This window comes from Delphinapterus leucas, chromosome 3 (assembly GCF_059928025.1).
Source record: "Delphinapterus leucas isolate spDelLeu-1000000601 "Yukka" chromosome 3, BTC_Dleu_Yukka2, whole genome shotgun sequence".
In the NCBI taxonomy this organism is placed as follows: domain Eukaryota; kingdom Metazoa; phylum Chordata; class Mammalia; order Artiodactyla; family Monodontidae; genus Delphinapterus; species Delphinapterus leucas.
In genome coordinates this window covers 44982161-44999700 of record NC_143131.1, presented here as the reverse complement: position 1 = coordinate 44999700, position 17540 = coordinate 44982161, and the positions used below count along the sequence as shown (strand labels likewise).

The 17540-nt window shown below is 40.3% G+C and overlaps 1 long non-coding RNA gene across 2 annotated transcripts in view; it reads left to right on the top strand.

Moving 5' to 3' along the window:
- Positions 1-17540, top strand: part of LOC149749553 (uncharacterized) — a 172305-nt gene that overhangs the window by 106740 nt on the left and 48025 nt on the right. For both annotated transcript variants that reach the window (XR_016392649.1, XR_016392650.1), the window contains exon 3: positions 8916-8983. This is a non-coding gene — a long non-coding RNA (uncharacterized LOC149749553). The remainder of the gene's footprint in view (positions 1-8915; positions 8984-17540) is intronic.

Below are 17540 nucleotides of genomic sequence, written 5' to 3'. Positions count from 1 at the left end.
ACTTCATCAGTTGGCTTGAGTCCAGAGGACCTAATTGAGTAGAGAATCCTGGATGATGCAGGAGGTAAAAGGAACAAGGAAAAGAAGGGGATTTTGGATTTGCCCACACTTGAGCCCCAGAGGGAAAGAGAAGCAGTGGGTTCATAAGTGGTTGTAGCAGAGGAGGTCAAAGGGAAGAATCCCAAGGGGTGGAAGACACTCAAGTCAAGGATAGCTTGACCCACAAATCATCCCACGAAAGACTTTTCCCCTGGATTCTTCATCTGTACAAACCTCGGAGGCCTTGAATTTTAGAGGGGAACTGTTCTCTTTTACCTTCACCCACACTCAGCCTTTCATCAAAACTGAATTGTGGGAGAATGAGATTGACATATACACACTGCTATATATAAAATAGATAACTAATAAGAACCTACTGTATAGCACAGGGCACTCTATTCAATACTCTGTAATGACCTATATGGGAAGAGAATCTAAAAAAGAGTGGATATCTGTATATGTATAAATAAATAAATAAAATGATTACCAAAAAAAAAAACACCTGAATTGCATCACAGGAGCTATGGAATGAAGATCCATCCCCTCTCCCTGTACAAATCCATCAAAGAAATGGGTCCTCCCAAGCAATGATGTCCTTGAAGTTTAGGATCAAGAAGGAGACTCAAACTTTAGAAAAAATACCAACTGGATGGTAAAACCCTAAGTAGTCCAAGTTAACTTTAAAATCACGTGGTATTAGTCCTCTAATGTTTTCATTTTTTCAAGATTGTCAACTCTTCTAGGTCCTTTGCATTTCCAAACAAATTTTAGAATCAGCTTGTCAATTTCTACACACACAAAAAAACATCTGTTAGATTTTGATTGAGATTATGCTAAATCTATAGCTCAAGAGCCAGAAAGCTTTTTCTCTAAAAGTTCAGATAGTAAATATTTTAGGTTTTGAGGACAAAAACAGCATTTCAATAGGTAAATGAATAGTCATGGTTGTATTCCAATAAAACTTTATTTACAAAAGCAGAGAATAGGTCAGATTTGACACATGAGCCACAGATTTTTGACCCTTAGGAGAGGAAAACTTTCCTTCTACCCATTCATATTCTGCATCTGAGGGCCTGCAAATTAAACTGACAAAAGCTAGATTAACAAGAGAAAAAACAAACAGAAGTTTATTAACATATGTAGCACAAATACACATGGGAGAAACTCAGTGATGAGTAAGTCAAAGGGGTAGTTAGAGCCTGAGGCTTATATAGCATTTTAACAACGGGCAATAAATGTATAGAGAAGAGACAAACCAAAGGAAAAGGGATTTAGTCTTTTAGGGTTGGCCAACCTTGGGAAGGTAAATATATGGGGAAACAAATGGATGATAAGCGCTAGATTGCAAGATTTCTTTCTGTAGACTCTTTCTCTGTGCCATCTTGTCTCCTGGGATGAAGTTGTTATCAACTTCCTGGTTTGGAAAAGTAGGAGGAACACCTTCACAAGGGGCACATATATTCTGCCTTCAGGCAGATGGGGGAGGGCAGAGAGCTTGTCCTGTGTCTGCTTTTTCTTAATTGCCTTCAGCTCAAAATAATCTTTATGCCAGAGTGGCATGTTTTGGGGTGGCATGCCCTGAATCTCTTCAACCCCTGTTATAGATTAATTGGCATTGAACAATGTTGAACTTTGCAATACATAAAAACAGTATATGTCTCCTGTTCAATTAGGTCTTCTTTATTTTAACTCAGTGATGTTTTGTTGTTTTCAGTACAGTTATTGTACATGTTTGTTAAACATATGCATACTTCATGGATTTTTGTTTTTTGTTATTGTAAATGGATTCAAATTGCCTTTGTATTGGTGGAATCTCTTTCTGTAAAGTCTATTTCAGGGAGTATTGGAATTCATAATTTATTCCTATTGTCAAGAAGAATATTACTAGTAATTTGGTTACCAAGTGATATTCAAACATAAAATTAAAAATCAGTCTGGGCCAATCTACCCTTAAAATTACATAGATTTTTCCCCCTCTTTTTCTTTTTATAAATTTTTTAATTGATTAATTATTTTTATTTTTGGCCGTGTTGGATCTTTGTTGCTGTACACGGGCTTTCTCTAGTTGCCACGTGCGGGGGCTACTCTTTGTTGCGGTGCGCAGGCTTCTCATTGCGGTGGCTTCTCTTGTTGCAGAGTACGGGTTCTAGGTGCACGGGCTTCAGTAGTTGTGGCATGTGGGCTCAATAGTTGTGGCTCATGGGCTCTAGAATGCAGGCTCAATAGTTGTGGCTCACAGGCTTAGTTGCTCTGCAGCATGTGGGATCTTCCCAGACCAGGGCTCAAACCTGTGTCCCCTGCATTGGCAGGTAGATTCTTAACCACTGCGCCACCAGGGAAGTCCCTTCTTCCCCTCTTTGATTTAGTGCTTCCAAATAAAGTCTTTTTTAAAAAGCAACTGAACAGAAAATATAGAATTAAAATTACAGAGAGTCAGCTCTCCACAAGTCAAACTTAGGGAAGGCAAGAATTCTTGCATATTTTGAATTGGCTTACTTAAAAAAAAAAAAGCAGATTACCATCATAATTATATTTTGCTTAGAACAAACTTAAGATGAGTTTTTTTTTAACATAAATAACATTTTTAAATGAAAAACCTTCTAGTTTCCAAAATAACACAATGTCTGTGCGAAGAAAGGCGTCATTTACAGAACTTAAGATGAGTTTGTAGGATATGTATATGCTTCTGAGTGGCCGTGAAATTCGGTCTGGGATTAAGATATTGCCACTAATAATTCTCCAAAATTAAAAGCTAGAAACATTGAAGAGTACTTTGTGCTGCGTCCATATGTGTGATACCGTGGTGGAGAACATGGATTTGGGGTCAGAGAGCCCTGGTTTCAGTCCAGGCTTTTCTACTTCTACCCTGAGAGACCTCAGGTTAGTCATTTAAGCCTTCTAAGTTCCAGCTTCTTCATGTATAAAATGAAAACAGTATTATTGCCTACTCCATGAAGTTGTGGTGAGTATTGAATGAGAAAATGTGTGAAAAAGTCTTCAGACAGTGCCAGAAACATGCTAAGTGATCAATAAGAGATAGAGACTATGGTAATGTTCTTATTTATGAAGATAATGAAGTTTGTGGTGATGATGATTGTTATAAAGCTTATGTAAATGACAAGTTTGTTCTGACTTCTCCCACCAAAGACCTTAATACAGGCAAGAAAAGTATCCAATAAACATCTTTAGATTTCAGTAGTCAGCTGGAGAAGGTTGGGGTATAGAGAGATGGGAGAGATTGATGGTGTGGAAGCAAACAAACAATAACTGTTCCCCCTTGGACTACAATCTGAGAAGGAAAAGCCCAGAAAAGAGCAAATAAAGGCCAGTCCCAAGACTCTTCTATTCTATAATAATAAGAAGAAACAGAATCTCTCCTAAGGGTCTTCATTTCTGGTCTTTTGGATCCCAAAGTCACTATTCTGCTTCATGTCAAGACCCAAAATGAAGACTAAGAGTTTTCCTTAAAAATACAGCTCATCAGGCTTCCCAGGAATTAGGATTCCTCCAGGAGGAATGGTTCACCTTAGGCTGAGCCTAGCAATAAGCCAATTGTTAATATCCAGTGTCCAACATACAAAGACTAGAGTTTAAATCTGAAAGAGTTTAGGGAAGGCAATGCATTTGCAGTAGTCTTTACTGGAAAAGCAGGGAACAAGATCATGTTTTATGTAGATAAATTTAGCCCCTTTTAGTATGAAAAATGGCCTGCCACGCAACATAAACAATCTTTTGTACAGCTACTTTTTAAAATGCATCCATTTATCTTTGATCATGTTTTATTCCTGCTGCATTTTATTATAAACATGATGAGCAAGATCGTTTACAGGGAACAGAATCAAGAAAGTAGCACTTATTCATGAGAGACGGTGATGAAATGCTGATATAAACTTTGTGTGTGTGTGCACGCGCGCAGATTTTCACATCTTTCATTGTCTTTGTGTGTTCTAGGTTAATGGATTTCCTTGTGTAGACTTTCTATCAGAGACACTTGTTACTTCTTCATGACTCTCAGAGTTCTTTCCTGAGTCAAGCAGTGCACCAAGCACAGGTCCTGACACATCCTACAGATTTTATTTAAATTTTCTTTCATTTAATTATGTTGACTTGAGCATCTCTTTGGAACCTAGGGAAAACATTCTTTTGGTATCTAAGTCATTTCTTCTCTCACATACTTAGGTTCAAGTCAACAAAAGTCTTAACAATGACTCTAAAATGCTAGCTCTTTCCACATACCCCCAATCCAAACTTTCAGAAGACCTGAAGAAAGAATTGAATGTAGTCTCTGAGCCCATCATGGCAGAAAAATCCTTCAGGATTCAAAGGTGGCACTTCCAAGCATGTCATGCCCATGTGGTCTGTTCTGTGCCACCCAGTGCTGTTTCTCCTGACTTATGGGCCACTCTACAACTTCCAGAGGTCTTCTACTCTCCTCCAGAAGCCTGGGGCTTTCCCAGAAGACTCCTGGGAGTTGGCTCCTAATTTATTCTCACCCCTACCACCCACCATTGGCAGTTATTTACTGAATGCTTACTATATTGGAGGCATTATGCTAAGCACCAAGGGTATGATAAGACATTCACAGGTGGGAGAGGAACACATGAAACCAGCAATTATAATAATGTGATGATGTTTATTATGTAGGTATGTGGATCTAAATACAGCTGGGAAGGAGGAGGTTAAAGGAATGCATCTCAGAGAAGGCACTATTAGACAATGTTTTGAAAGATAAGTAAGAATTAGGCAGATGGAGAAGAGGAAGAAGGGAGGAGGCCATTAAAGGCTAGGAGATCAGCAGGTGTAAAAGCCTGGAGGTGTCAGCCAGTGGGGTTGGTTTAAGGAACTGTAAGTGACTGTATGACTGAAAGAAGAGAGATTTAAGAGTGGAGGGAGATGAGATGAGGGTAACAGGTAACTGGTATGGGGACTATGTAACCTTTGGGAGGTGATCAGATACAACTTTATTTTTCCTACCAATGACCCTTCCAAATTTATTTAGCGGGGTAATTTTATCCTGCTCATGAAGGACGTAGGTCTGAAATCATGATTTCATTGCCTGCTCATTCCTAGGCAAAGGATAATTTTAAAATCACTTTAAGTTCTCAATTATAGTCTCCATTGGGAAATTATAATGTCTAGTCCAAGATAGAGTTCAAAGCCTTTAAAATTTGAAGAAACTGAAAACACTAATTTGAAAAGATACATGCACCCCAATGTTCATTGCAGCACTATTTACAATATCCAAAATGTGAAAGCAACCTACATGTTCATCAACAGATGAATGGATAAAGAGAATGTGGTGTGTGTGTGTATGTGTGTGTGTGTGTGTACACATATTCCATTTTATAATGGACTATTACTCAGCCATAAAGAAAAATAAAATTTTGGCACGTGCAAAAATATGGATGGACCTGGAGGATATTATGATTAGTGAAATAAGTCAGACAGAAAAAGACAAATACTGTATATTATATGTGGAATCCAAAAAATAAAACAAACCAATGAACATAACAAAACAGAAACAGACTCACAGATATAGCAAACAAACTAGTGGTTACCAGTGGGGAGAGGGAAGTTGGGAGGGGCAAGATAAGGATAGGGGATTAAGAGGTACAAACTCCTATGTATAAAATAAATAATCTACAAGAAGATATTGTCCAGCACAGAGAATATAGCCAATATTTTATAACTTTAAATGGAGTGTAATCTATAAAAATATAGAATCACTATGCATTATACTTGTAACTAATATAATATCAACTATACTTCAATTAAAAATAAATAAATAAGTAGTACATTGGCATTATTTTAAAAAATAAAAATAAATTAAAAATAAAATTTATTGAAAGGTGGGACTCCTCTCCATTCACTGTACCAAAGCCTGGTTAGTGGCCATCTGCTTCTGGTGATATGGGTGTGATTGACTTCAGCTCTCTCTGCTCCCCACCTTCTCCCCCATTTACTAGCTACAGTTTCTGGCCCAGCCAGAATTGAGAAGGGTGTGAGAGAGAAAAATAAAAGGACAGGGTAATTCTTAGTTTGCTAGGTAGCCTTGCACTTTTGGGTTCAGCTGATGGTTAAAGCTGACTCTCCCCCAGGGAGCATTTCCACGGGTTCCTTGGAAACTTACATCCTGGGGATCCCTCCCTGTGCTTTCTTGATTCAGGCAGATGGATCTTTATTCTAGTGGTCATTTGCAATTCCTTCCTGAGCCCTTAGTAATCCAGCAGTCTGGCAGTTACAATGGGCATACAGTTTGGGAAACTAAATAGAGACCCAGAAATGACAGTTTATTGGATTGGTACGGGATTGAGGTGGTATTACAAACCAGTGGAGAAATGGTAAAAGTGACTTTTATATGGGAAAAAATGAAGTTATTCCAACTTCATACTGTTCTCACAAATAAGTTCTAAATAGATTGAAGATCAAATGTGAAAAATAGAGAACTTTAAGACAGTTGTAAAAAAATGTATAGAGGAGTTTTTGTGACTTGGATGTAGGGAAAGATTTCTTAGGCAAAACACAAAAAAATATAACTCAAAGAACAAGTTTGGGAAATCTTTAAAATTTGATAAGTTTTAAAAATTCTCTCCCTTAAAATATCATTGTTAAAGGATCCAAAGACTTGTAGAAGATATGTGAACCATAGGTAACGGACTGAGGGTTAGTGTTAGTAATTTTGATTACATTCAAAAATGTAAAGAACTACTGAAATAAGAAAAATGTAAACAATCCAATAAATATGCATGGAGATTATAAGCAGGAATCTCACTGAGGGGAAATTCAAATGACCAAGGATCACACAGAAATATTCTCAACCTAACAAGTAATCAGGGAAATGCAAATAAAATAACAATGAAATACTACTTCACACCTTTGAACTGGCAGAGATTTTAAAGTCCAGCAATACCAACATTGACAAGATTGTGGGAAATGAAAAACATCATATACCGCTGTGAGGAGTGTAAATTAGAACGCCCGCTAAACGTCTACACAAGATAGAATATGTACATACCCTGCAACTCCTAAATTTAAATCCTGGAAAATGATTATACAATGTAATAGTAAACACAGTACATTATACAGCATGTTAGTTTCTTTGGCTGCCATAACAAATTACCACAGACCTGGTGGCTTAAAACCACAGAAATTTATTCTCTCATAGTTCTGGAGCCGGGAGTTGGGAACCAAGGTGTAAGCAGCATTATGCTCCCTCCAGAGGTCATGCAGGGGAATCCATTCCTTGCCTCCTCCAGGTTCTGCTGACCATTGGCATTCCTTGGCTTGTGGCCACGTGGCTCTCTGTCTGCTCCATCTTCACATGGCCTTCTCCTCTGTATGTGCGGTGTTGAATCTCCCTCTGCCTCTCTCTTGTAGGATACATGTAATTGCATTTAGAGCCCACCTGGATAATCCAAGATAAGTGCTTCTTCTCAAGATCTTGAATTTAATCACATCTTTTGCCATAAAAGGTAATATTTACAGATTCAAAAGATTAGGGTATGGGCATAAGTTTAGGTTCACCTCTCATCCTACCACAGGGATATATACAATGATGTTTATTAAGAATTGCTGTTAGTAGCAAAAAATTGGAAACAACATAAATGCCCTACTCATAAGATAATGGATTAAGTATGATATGCTCATGTGATAGGATATAGCAGTATAGAGTCAATTTCATCTTTATATTTATCAAAACACATACATCTCAAAGACTTGTAGTAAAGCAAGTTGCAGATACCACTTATTTCATTTTTAACACAGGGATACATATGTTTAGTAAAACTATAAAAACATGAGCTAAATAAGTACATACAGTTATATGTGATCAATAACAGTGTTAGAAACTGGGAAGCATTGGTAGGGTAGATGGAGAAGAAAACAAAGATGATTTCATTTTACGTTTTCTTTTCAAAAACTATGCCAAATAGAAATTCCAAAATGTGAACAGTTCTTAATTCTGGGTGATAGACACATAGGTGTTTGTATTATAATTCTATGCATATTTCTTAATTATTTTAAACAATTTTAAAATGCTTTATATTGGGGGAGTTTTATGTTTAAACAATAGAAAACATTTAATAGTTACTCTGACAGTAGTACAGAGGATAAATTAGGACAGGCAGGAAATAGAGGTAAAGAGATAGGTTGGAGGCTACTAAAAATAATGTATAGATAAGATGTTTGAAGCTCTAACCTAAGAGGGTGACCATGATAATAGAGAGAAAAAGGTGATTGTGAACAACATTAAAAAGGTAGAATCTATTGGACCTGGCAACTGAGTCATGGGACAGGGAGTGGGAGGGAGAAGCAGGGCTCAAGGGTGATACCAAGTTTCTTACTTCAGAAGCCAGTTGGATAGTGGTTGTGTAGTCACAGGCAACTACTGATCTGCTTCTGTCACTATAGATCAGTTTACATTTTCTAGAACTGTATATAAATGACATGCACTATATACTCTTTTCATCTGGCTTCTTTCTCTCACATAATTATTTTGATATCCATCCCTGTTGTACATATATAGAGTTCATTCTTTTTTATGGCTTTGTAGAATGTTAGATTTTATTGATTGCCAATCTCCCTAGACTGTTCCTTCCTTGCTGAGCCTCTCCCTGGCATATCACGCAAGATGTATTCCCCCCTCACCTGCCCACTGCCCTCCCGCATCAAAATCTGCAGCTGCTTTCCTTCCCCAAATCCTTTTGTCACCAATTGATGGGTGATGATAAGATTAGAGGAATTTCCTGGTGGATTGCAAAATGTTACATTAACAAAATATTAAATGAGCTATACTCTCAAGGGGGTTGGATGAGGTAATCTTCAAAGTCCCATCGTCAAAAAATCTCTGATTTGCTGCATTTCTGTTTCGTTCACAGTTCCACAAATGAACTATCATTTCTAATATGGATTTGCTAAAGACATAAAGATCACCATTACAAGTGAGGTAAGACTAACTAAATGAACACCCCAGTTACCATGTTGGAGTTGCCTCCAAGTTTATCCCTCAGTTGGCCTGTGCAGATAATAAACAAACAATAAATATCAATGGCCTAAGTTCTACATAATTAGCATTTTGCCCTTTTCCCAGAGCTACCATATGGATCAAGTTCAGCTGGTATCCTGAGGACACCAGTGCCGCCTTAGAAAAATAATTAGTCTGGCATACCAACATCTGGGAAGTCTGCAGAAGCCAGATTCCAGGAAACAGGCACTTTGACAGAGTTACAAGCATGGATGCCCAAGGGAAGGAGAAGCCCTGAAAGAGTTGTTTTAAGTAGCTGCTTAATGACTGAGCAGATTGAGCACTGTGAATGCTTTCACTTGGCAGGGAGAAATTACACTACCTAGAGACTTCTGGGTGGCATTTAAAGTTGACAGACAGTAATGAGTACCGGTTTAAAAAAAAGGATTTTGGTGTGCTCACAACTGCTAAGAGACATCTCCATTCTATGTTTATATATTTACACCTGTACTAAGAAAGGAAAAAAAGAACAAAGAGGAAGGAAGGGAGGGAGGGTGGGAGGAAGGCAGAGTTTCTACCTTGGTAGCCTGTCTCCAAAGACTCCTATATCATTTTAAAAACTAACAATAGTTGATCTCCTACTATGTGCATGCCAGGCTTTGTGCCACGTGCTTTACAAGTACGTTAGGTCATTTAACCTTCACAACAGCTATGAGGCAGATAGCATTTTCTCCCCTTCTTAACTTGCTAAAACCAGGGAAGTCCCAGGTAAACAGGTACAAATTGGTTATCCTACCAAGAATGCAAAAATTGTGAGAAACCTTTCCCTACTCATTTACAAAGCTTCTCCAGGTTAAGTGAAGGGACATCATAGTGTGTAAAGAGACCAGGCTCTGAAAGAACTGCGTCCTTGTTTCCACTATTAGAAGACCTTGAGCAAGTCACCTGACCTCTCTGGGCTTCATTTACTTCCTTCCTGAAATAATGAGGGTAGACTGTATAAATAGTCCTCCATCCTCACTGAACACTAGAATCACCCAAGGAACAATGAAGAAATGCCAGTGCCCAAACCCCACCCCTGACCAATTCCTGACCAATTGAATCTCAGAATATCTAGGGCTGGGATAAAGTATCTGGCTTTATTGCAGGGAATAAACCATTTATGTCCCTACATCCTAGAGCTAACAATTTAGTGCGAGAAGCAAAAGGCAAAGAAATACATATAATACATAGCAGTATGGTAAATGTTATTAAGGGAAAGAATAGTGTTATGAGAGAGAATATTAAGGAAAACATGATTTTAAATGGGGGGTGGGTGATCTGGAAAGACCATTCCATGTGTTGGAAACCAGAAGTGGGAGTTGGCCGGGCAAAGTGCAGAGGAAAGAGCTTTCTAGTCAAAGGGAACATATCTTACTTGGTTAGGTATATATCAAACTTGGTCATTTCCATATATGTCTGTGTATATATTCATATATGCACACATATGAATAACTTGTTTGAAGACCGAGATCCAGAAAACAGAGGTGCAAAGGAGAGTACAGAGTGATGGGGAGAGCAGTACTAGGTCGGCTTGGTGAGGTCTCAGAGCCAGAACATGTCATGTTGAGGATTTTAGATTTTTATCTTTGGTACAATAGCAATAGCAAAGCAGTGACAGGTTTAGGCAGGAGAGTGACACATTCAGATTTGTCTTTTAGAAGATTACTTGTGTTTACGTGTGGAAAAAGGTTTGGTTGGGGCTAAAGGAAAAAGAGGAAAACGGTTACAAAGTTGTGATAACCTGAGTGAAGCTTTTGTTCCTGATGATGCCAAGTTTTAGAAGAATTCTGGGTACCTATGGAGACTAAATGAAGAACGTAAGAACAGGAGACAAGAAGTTTGACAGAATGCAAGTGACATAACTCATTAAAAATCAGGAAATTGCTTCGTACCGAATTTAGATGAGTGCCTTTGGCTTAATCCGTGCTATTTTCTTCTGCCTGGGTTTATTTTGCCCCGCAAAAACACACTGAATTATCCTGCCCCCATTCCTATTCTCTCACCCATTGTGTCTTTTTTTCCTTGTCATTGTTTATGTCTATGCCAAAGCTTAGGGTGGCATTCAACCTTGGCGTTCCCATTTTCAGCCTTGCAAGGGTTCCCATTGTGCACCAGAGCATGGTTGGAGGAAGACTCTAATTGTGCAGAGTTTGGCCAGGCACTGATTTTTTAGCTTTTTCTCCCCTGGTTGAGTTGCTGGTCCACTGGCTTTAGTCCATTTCCTAATGGAGAGGTGTCAGCTTCACAAAAGCATCACCTCAATTGGCACTAATTACCACCTTTCAGAACCATCATCACTCAAAAGCTCAGGACTGAAAGGTCAGCAGGAAAATGAACTTCCACTCACACCTTCTGGGGTGGTCTTTGGCTTCTGACCATGCAGAGAACAAGGGCTAATGGGGAACAGACCTTTCTGCCTTCCTGCTCTTAGACCATATGTTTCTTGAGAAATCAGCCTTAGGACACCAATCCTCTGCTCATGAGATGGCTGAATTCATGGCAGAGCTCAGTCTTGTCAAGCTTCAGTCCCTGTCCCAGTTTCCCAATGATTCCTTGTCTCTCCACCCCCAGGCTTCACTCCCAACCTCCAGAGGGTTCCAGCTGCATACGGTCCTGGTAAAGGAGGTAGCAGTAGCATGTCTACGGCCCTCCCGATGTGTTCATGGCACCCACATTCTCCTCCAGGCAATGGTTTAGATGGTACCCAAAGGTAAGAAGTGAAAATAGCTTTTCAGTATAGGAAGTACATTCACTCGTGTTCTTTCCCTTTGATCCTCACGACACCTTGGTGAGGGGCACAAGGCAGGCATTTTTATTAGCTCCATTTTACAGATGAAGAGATAAAGGCCAGAGAGGCTGGTGACTTGCACAAGGTCCCATAGCCATTTAGTGGCAGAGCTAGGTCCCCAAACTAAATTACTGCAGAGTGCAGGGGCGTGTGATCAAATAAGGTCATGTGTGCCAAATCATTTTGAAAACTGAAAAGTACTATACCGATGCTTAGTATAGTATTAGTTTCCTAAGGCTACAGTAATAAATTACCGCAAAACAAGTGGCTAAAAACAACAAGCTTATTCTCTCACAGTTCTGAAGGCCAGCAGTCTAAAATCCAGCAGGTCTGCTCTCGCTCCGAAGAGCTTTAGTGGGGAGTCTGTTTTTTAGCTCTTCCTGCTTCTGGTGTTGTCACCATTTCTTTACTTGAGGCCACATCACTCCAATCTCTGCCTCCGTGACCATGTTGCGTCTTCCTCTTCTGTCTCCTCTTCTGTCTGTCTCAAACCTCCCTCTGCCTTTCTCTCAAACCTCCCTCTGCTTTTCTCTTAGAAGGATACTTGGTTTAGAGTCTACCTGTTTAATCCAGGATGATCTCCTCATCTCAAGATCCTTAATGTAATTACACCTGCAAAGACCCTTTTCCCAAATAAGGGAACCTCCATCATTCAAGGATTAGGAGATGGACATACCTACAGTATTTCAGGCCTTTACCGGTGCCACTGTGGTTGTGGCAGAGCCCAGGCACTGTCCAGTGGTCCACAAAGTCTGTTTCTTCTAGCTCTAGCAGTCAAGTTGAGGCAATATAGCCTAGAAGTTAAGAACAGTTAAGAGCCAGTCTGCCTAAGGTTCAATTCCTAGTTCTGCCACTTGATGACTGTGTGACATTGAACAACTCCCTTAACCTCTCTGGGTCGTAATTTCTTCCTCTGTAACATGAAGATAACAAAACCCTCTCTCATAAGCCTGTCGCAAGGCTAAAATGATTTAATTACATGTAGAGTTAGACCAGCATCTATACTACAAAAATGTTAACTATAATTATTCCTTGGCTGGCACCGTGACTACTGCTAAATTCTCTCACCTCACTTGTTTAGCATTAAATAATGATTTAAATAAATGGAGAATGGACTCTCCTTTCTGGAGGTGCACTCCTGAATCATTCACTAATTCTAAGCATCTCCAAGTATGTTTTCAATAAAGGAATGTTCTAAGTTGTAGGAAAAACAAAACTAGAAGCAGTGAGAAGGAACCATTGTTTAAAATCTTCTATTAGCTTCTCATTTGATCCCAAAGGTTCTGAAATCTTTTTTTTTTTTTTGGCTGAATTAGGTCTTCATTGCTGCATGTGGGCTTTCTCTAGTTGCGGCGAGCGGGGGCTACTCTTCGTTGCGGTGCACGGGCTTCTCACTGCGGTGGCTTCTCTTGCTGCAGAGCACGGGCTCTAGACACGCAGGCTCAGTAGTTGTAGCTTGAGGGCTCTAGAGCGCAGGCTCAGTAGTTTTGGCGCACGGGCTTAGTTGCTCTGCAGCATGTAGGATCTTAGTTCCCAGACCAGGGATCGAACCCGTGTCCTGTGCATTGGCAGGCAGATTCTTAACCACTGCGCCACCAGGGAGGTCCCCTGAAATCTTTTGAGCTCATTATTCACTCTAAATTTTCGGTTTGTTTTACAAGTATTTGGAAGGCTGACATACTTAAAATATTAAGTAAAAAAATTTTAGTAGAATGCCGTGGGTTTTAGAAGGGACTAGGTGTTTGAGCAAATGTTACAAATTAGGATCAAATCGCTTGTGTCTCTTCAACCCAAATAAATAATATTAGTTTGCCTGGGCTAGGTCTAAGTAATATTATGTTTCTTATGGGGGTTTATTTACATTAAACTCTGTGTTTTCCCTAGATTTTGTCCTATTTTCCTAGCTTTAGTCTCAGCCAGAGGCACAGTGTCGGAAGAGAAGTAAACAATGATGATTTTTGCTCCTGAAATTAGGTTTATTAAGACAGGTATTAAATTTGCCAGTCTCACTAGTGTATCAAAGAAAATGATGGAAAAACATCATAACTGTTATCAAAATAAATGTTGACAGAGAGTAAACAAGCTGGAAAGAACCTTGCATATCAATTTATACAATTCCTGTAACTTTATTTTTTATAACTTTTTTATTGTAAAAGTGAAATATATTCATCAAAGACTTTGGAAATGATGGAAAACTGCCCCAAAAAACTAAATAAGATAATTAATAGTAGTCTTACTATTCAGAGATAACTACTGTTAACATTTTATTTTCTGCCAATATAAAATGCAGTTTTCTTTCTATGATTGGAACTATGCCTCTGAAATTACACATGCCTCCTCTCTCTAGAAAGACAGTACTTGCTTTTTTTATTATGTCCAGATGATCACTTTTATTATAAAATACTGAGATGGATCAAAAGGGTCTCCGTCTCCTTTGAGTCTTATCTCATTACAATGCTAAGCAATACCCAGCTATTATCCACCCTATTTCTGTCCTCTGCCCAAAGATGGGACTGTTCAGCTGTCCTCCCAGATCTGTGGGTGACACATGGGTTGTCTTCTACCAGCAGCTGAGCAAAAATACTAGAAAGCAGTCATAGATAATTTCTTTTTCTAGACCCGTTGAAAACATTTTTATAATAATAATTAAAATTCATCGAGGTCTTACAATTCTAAATACTTTGAATCTAGTAGCTCATTTGATCCTTACAGTAATCCGATGAAGCCATCTGCCCTCAATAGGTGGCAAAATCGGTGAGCCCACAGCCTGGCTCTGTAGTCTGTGCCTTTAACCACCGTAGAAGAACTCCTATAGAGACGCTGACAGCATGATGGCGATACTGAAGCTGTAGAACATTCTAGTGCTACAGACAAACTGGAGGAGGTTCCAAACCAAAAATTTGAGAGTGAGTTAGAAATTCAGGTTTTTTTTCAAGTGTGAGATAAAAACCATACTTAGAGAAAATGAGTGAGTTGATTACTTTGAGAAGTACTTAATTTTGTTTTAAAATTAGTATCATCCATTGAAATGACATTTATAATATTTAGGCATATCTTTTTTCATATTTTTTGATTGAAAAAAGAGCAGTCAATTAGAAAAGCAGGTACTGATTTTGCCTCGGCTAATTCCCCCGAGGGAAGGCCATAGCCCACTCCACAGGCTACAGCCTATTAGGGAGAGTCAGGTGGTGGGAACACCATCGACTTTAGATTCAAAATCCTGCTCCATCATTTGCTAGGTAAGTTATTTACTAGGTGCACCTTGTTTGTCTTGAATTCTCTACGTAGGGAAATGGAATAAAATCTCCTTTGCAGTGGTTTTCTGAGGATTAAATAAGACAATGTAGGTAAAGTGCCTGGCAACACAAGTCAGTTAAGAAATGGTAACTTTTATGGTCTGTTCCTCCTCATGACAGTTTATTGAGTTCAAAACATAGTACCCAAAGGGGAAAGAACTTCCTCACACCTTCCAGCCTTGGCAACGAAAAACCTATCATGGTGGATATGGTAAGAGCAGGGTGACTACAGAGGGTAGAGGGAAGTAGTCCATCCCGCTTCCCAACAGGATGGCCCTACTTGCCTAGGCAGGGAGCAGCAGCTGGGCCAGGAGGCTGGGAGCTGGCTGGCCTTCTGAGTCCAATTGGGATCAGATAAAAGGAGAGCACAGAAGGGAAGAGACTCTCTCCCAAATGCCAAACTAATCAGCTCCTTTTAAAACCTCAGAATCCTCTGAGTCTCCAGTCTACACCCCCATGTGCCTTGGGCTTGCAGTTGAAGATAGACAATTGGAAATATGATTCAGCTACGTTATAATGTTACAGATTAGAGGTCTGGTACAAAAAGGCTGCAGGGTGGTTAAGAATATAATAATTGCAGCCCTCCCAGGATCGTGCCTTTGACATCTCTCGTCTGAAGAGCCCAAACGGCCTTGCCAGTGTTAATGGACTGCTCACCCTTGTGCCCAACATCGCTAAGAAAAGGCAAAGGAGCAAAAGGAACAGAGAGGCTGTTCCAGGGCCCAGCCGGTGAACAGCAGTTACTGGGCTCTGAGGAGCCCTGTCAGCCATGGAAGGGCTCACAGAGTTCAAGCCTCCAAGTTGCTTGTGGGGCAAAAATCAATCTAAGAGCTAAATGGCAGAAGCCAAGTTACGGCGAAGTCGTTAGGCTTCCCCTGAGAATTGAGTTATGATTGTAGCAGAGTAAGTGAACCTTGAATATTTTTTTAAGACTATTAAAAAGTTCTGCTTGAACTTTTCTGAGAGGGGCGGGTGCAAACTTGCCTGAGAACCCCGGGGATCTGTGAAGCAAGGAACTAAAGCTCCAATACCTCTTCCGTGAGATTCAGTTATTGAAATCTGTTGAGGTGAACTAAGGGTCAGTGGGTGACCACAGCCAGGACCCAGGGACAAGGAAGGCAAGGAAGCCCCTAAACAAAACTAATACCTTGAGGGAAGGAGGAGACAGGAGGGAGAGCTCCACCACGCCACGCGAGCCCCGCCTCCACTGGCAGCCAGCTGGTTAAAGGGAGCAGCAGAGAAACCCGTCCTCTAGGGGGCAGTCTGGAGCCTCGGGATGTGACAGTGTGAGCGCGTCTAAGACGGCATCACTGCGGGTCAGGCCCGGGTTGGTGTGTAACCGTCCCCGACTCAAGAGTAGTGCCAAAGGGTGAGGAGTGAGCGTCCTTTTTTTCCTCCTGAAGCACTGCTGCGGCCCGAAGGGGGATCTGCACTGAGTCTTGGCGGACAGGAAGCGGAGCGCAGCGGCACCACCTGCGGGGCGCTGGGCTGCGCCAGAAGGGAACCTCTGCAGAGGTACTGTCTGGAGCTGCGTTCAGCATCCATATATGCCTGGCAGCTGAGGAAGTGTTAGTGCCCCGGCTGGATCTGCTAAGGGAGATTGGTTTTCCTGCTGATCTGAAGAGTGATGGAGCTGGAGAGTTGTATTTTCTGAGGCCAGCTGCAGGCCAGGCATTTTCTATCCCCAAACTACAAGCAGTTTAAAAGTTAAACTCACTCTACGTTAAATTCCTTCAACAAAGGAGGAGACGATCGAGAGTGTCCGTATTTCAGAGCTTAGGCTCTGTGGTTAGACACTCCTGAGTTAGAATTCTTTTTCTGTCACTTAGTAATAGCTCTGTGTCCTTGAGCCAATGCCTCAGCTGGTTTCTCCATCTGTTATAATCCTCAAAAGGGGACAATAGTGATACCGATCTCATAGGGTTGTTATGAGAATTAAATAAGGTAAATCATGCAATGCGTGTGGCACCTAGTCAGCCTCAATAAATGTTAGGTTAAACAAACAGACCAACAGAAACCCACATAGGCACCAAGGTTATCCCATGGGAAGAGAGCTGCATTTGGCAAGTCCCTCCGGTGGACCCAGCAAGTTGTGTGTGAGCAACGGTGAGTTGAGTTCACTAACACTTAAAGATGGTGCTGAGAAATAATGAGCCATTTGGTGAGAAAAAGGCCAGTGAATTTGGGACAGGCCCAGAATATTCAGAAGGACTTGGATGATGAGTGGATTTAGACAAAAATCAAAGCATCCTGATTCCAAAAGGACTATGCCATTTTTGGAGTAATTTTTGACTCTCACTGAAGAGTTTCAGTTTTGTACAAGGACGTTCTCTATTTTAGTTTTTCCTCCACTTATTTCTCCCTTCCCCCAAAACTCCTTGGAGGATTGCTCCTTTGCATCTTTTGATCTAAA